Source organism: Garra rufa, chromosome 7 (genome assembly GCF_049309525.1).
Source record: "Garra rufa chromosome 7, GarRuf1.0, whole genome shotgun sequence".
Lineage (NCBI taxonomy): Eukaryota > Metazoa > Chordata > Actinopteri > Cypriniformes > Cyprinidae > Garra > Garra rufa.
The window spans coordinates 46,306,754-46,310,571 of NC_133367.1; positions in this window are offsets into that span (position 1 = coordinate 46,306,754).

Here is a 3,818-nt window from a genome sequence, read left to right on the forward strand (position 1 = left end):
CTGCATCTTCTTTCTTGGCTTCTCCTATTTCTTTCACAAACTCCTTGTCGTTATCTGTTGCTCCTTCAGTCTCTCACCCTGACCCCAGTCCTATATCTTCTTCCCTGGCTTCTTCTCTGCCACCAGCCTCTATCCTTTCTGCTTCTTCTAAACTCAATCCTGTGTCCACTGAGCTAGGCAGTCCAGACTCAGTGTCTTATGCACAAAAAAAAAGAAAAATAAAGAGGAAAACAGAACCTAAAGGTAATTATGGATTTGTTAATTTGTGGATTAGTTTTGATATATGAATCAAAACTGTTCTTAGTTTTTGCTGTGTGAAACACAGTTAACTTTTAGTTAACTGGAACAGGACCTTTCTCATTTTTTTTTAGGGACTAGGTTAGAAAGGCACACATTGTAATATGCATCTTATATGTGACCCTGGACCACAAAACCAGTCTTAAGTCACTGGGGTATATTTGTAGCAATAGCCAAAAATACATAGTATGGGTCAAAATTATAGATTTTTATTTTATGCCAAAAATCATTAGGAAATTAAGTAAGGATCATGTTCCATGAAGAGTTTTTGTAAAATTCCTACTGTAAATATATAAAAATGTAATTTTTGATTAGTTATATGCATTAAGAACTTAATTTGGACAACTTTAAAGGTGATTTTCTCAGTATTTAGATTTTTTTGCACCCTCAGATTCCATACAGATTCCAGATGTATCTCGGCCAAATATTGTCCTATCCTAACAAACCATACATCAATAGAAAGTTTATTTATTGACCTTTCATATGTCATCTCTTTTCATGAGCTTTCATCTATACATCTCAGTTTTGTAAAATTTAACCTTATGACTGATTTTGTGGTCCAGGGTCACATATGTTTTATTTATTTTCTTGTGTCTTGTTTATTTATTTTTGGCAATTTAATGTTATGCAGTGAATAGTGTAGTATACATAACCCAAGCTTAGTTTTTTTTTTTTTCTCACAAAAAGGACTATGTATAATATAATTATTATATATAATATAAAGACATACATTTCGTTTCCATATTATTTTGCAACATGGAGGTAAGAAAAGGAAGAAAAACAGTGAAGTAAATGTTGAATCTACACATGTGATAAACCAGTGTGTCTGAATATGATATTGAAATTAAAATAATGTCATAACAGTTAAAGGTTTGCACAATAAGGCAACATATCAGACTGTTTTTATAAAGCTAAATTAACTGGAAGCTATTGACTCTGGCAGTCAGGCACATTGAATGTACTGTACAAATGGCTGTAGCACTTTCAGCTTTTATAAGTTGAATGTACATTCACAAACTCAGGTGGTAATAGTAGTGAAAACTCCAACATTAAAAAAAATGTCTCTTTTTCATTCCATATTACTGTAATATCAATGAAAAGGGTCCTGTTCAGCTAAATTCTCAGTTTCCCTTTTAAAAATTCTCTTTATCCATGACCCTCATGCCAATTTATAGAGATGTCTGTTGAATGTAGATGTCTATTTTACTTATGTCTGTTACAAAGTGTAACCATTTTCTAATTTGTTTCAGAGTGCCCCATTCATAAAGACTCCACCAGTTTCCCCTACAAAAAAATTTTGAGGAAGAGAATCAGGGAGGTTTGTTAAAAAAAAATGTACTGAAAAAATAAATAATAATAATAATAATAATAATTAAACAGACACATTCACAATAATACTAATTAGCTATTTTGTATGTTGTAAAATAAGAAATAGGCTAGTTCATTAATTCATTAATAAGCTTGATTGTTTGTTAGGATAGAACAATATTTGGCAGAGATACAACCATTTGAAAATCTAGAATCTGAGGGTGCAAATAAATAAAATTTTGAGAAAAATCACCTTTAAAGTTGTGCTTGATGAAAATTTCAGACCATAACATTTTGGGCAAAATAATAAATTTAATCCATTTTGGAATAAGGCTGTAACATTAAAAAAAATGTGTAAAAAGAGAAGCGCTGTGAATTCATTCCAGATACTCTGTATACCTGTGTGCCTAATGACTGGTTTTGTGCTCCAGATTTAGGCATTCATGTTCTCACAAATTTTAAGTTAACAATACAATTTAAGTTTTACAAATGTGAAGTATTTTCCAGTTTTAATTTGTCAAAAAATAAAAACTTCTGTATAAAAAGTTCTGTATTTTTGCAAAATTGAATTGATAATATAGTAATATATTTTATTATGCTAATATCATTATTGCTATATATTTATATTTATGTTATTATTTATTATTGCCATGTTTCTTTCTGTTATTTTTCTAAGGGCCATGCAGAAGTTTTGGTGCAGTGGCATCCTTGCTCTGGATGGTATGTTTGTTATCTGAGGTGTACTGTACTGTAGTTAATTGAACAGAACAAAACAAACAAACAAACAAACAAAAACATTTATATCAATTGTGGAATTTTTCTTTATTTAAACAAACATTTTATAAACCGTTATTCAGCTTTAACTAAAATTGCAGTTTCATCAGTGTCACTGAAGTCTGATTGCCAAGCGAGTGACAAAATTCTAATTCTGTTTTGGCAATGTAGTACATTGGATATACAAATGATTTAAATCTATGGCTAAAATTTAATTATAAGAATAATAATATTAATAGTTTTCTTGAGTGAAACAATATGAACCACATAACCCATGTTACACAAATCACAACAGATAAAACTATCTATGATCAATTTACCTTTTTCAAAGCGATGCCATGATAGGTATGAAAGTTTGTCCTCTGAAATTTCTTGGAAAGAAAATTTTTTCTGTTTATTTAGCAGAACATTCTAACAACACATTTAATAACATGGCATTTCATTTAGGAGATGTGCGCCTATCCCTCACAGGCTTATAACATCTCTAATCACCTTCACAACACCATTAGTACTTCAGACTTGAGTGTAATTGGAATTTAATTTAAAATGTGATGTGCTTTTAATTTTTTGATCTATTCTTTAATATTTTTAACCACTCTTAGTTTGAAGTGCTTTTTTTTATCAGTGCTTTATTGAGAATTGCATTATAATTTTGTCAAAGAAGAATAAAATTGATTCTGAACACGGAACCAAATCAGTGAAAAAGGTGTTACTGTCACATCGAGAGCAATGTCAAACAATTAAATTACATAATAATTACATAATATACACAAAAATGAAATACCAAATTAATAATGTAGATTATGTTTTGAAAAATAGGAATGCAAGCATACTTTAAAACTACATGTCTTATTGTAAATTGTCAAGATAGTGTTAACAAAATGACTAATGCTTTGTGCTGTCTTTCTGTCTTACAGTGGGATGAAGTGGAAAAACACCTGGGAGCCGCAAGGAAATATTCAAAGTTCATCCTAAAGATGTATGTGTTGTAATGTAATGTTTGTTAGTATTGCTAATACCTCACAGTTGCAGAGACCGAATTTAGATTTTGTGATTTTGTCATTCAGTGTTGTTTCACATTAGTTCACTTTTTATTCCTGTAATGTCCTGTAACAGCTCTGTAAATCATATTGCCTGTGTTTTCTGTTTGGTGGATAGATTAAAAGTTTTTTAAAATCTGTTAGTGGCTTTGTTCTTTTAAATACACTTGCTTTTTAAAATTGTTTGTCATTGTTAATTAGTCATTGAAGAGCATAAATACATGCACTGTTGTTGTTTTGTGTATATATACTGTATGTATATAATTAAAATTGCTCGCACTAACAGCGACATCTGTTTTGAAAGATGTTTCCGGAGCTCGCAAAATCCACTCAGCCTGCGCGGCGAATGGGCACGCTGGAGCCCGCCACCCTTTTGGGAAGAAAGAGAGTCAACAGAGC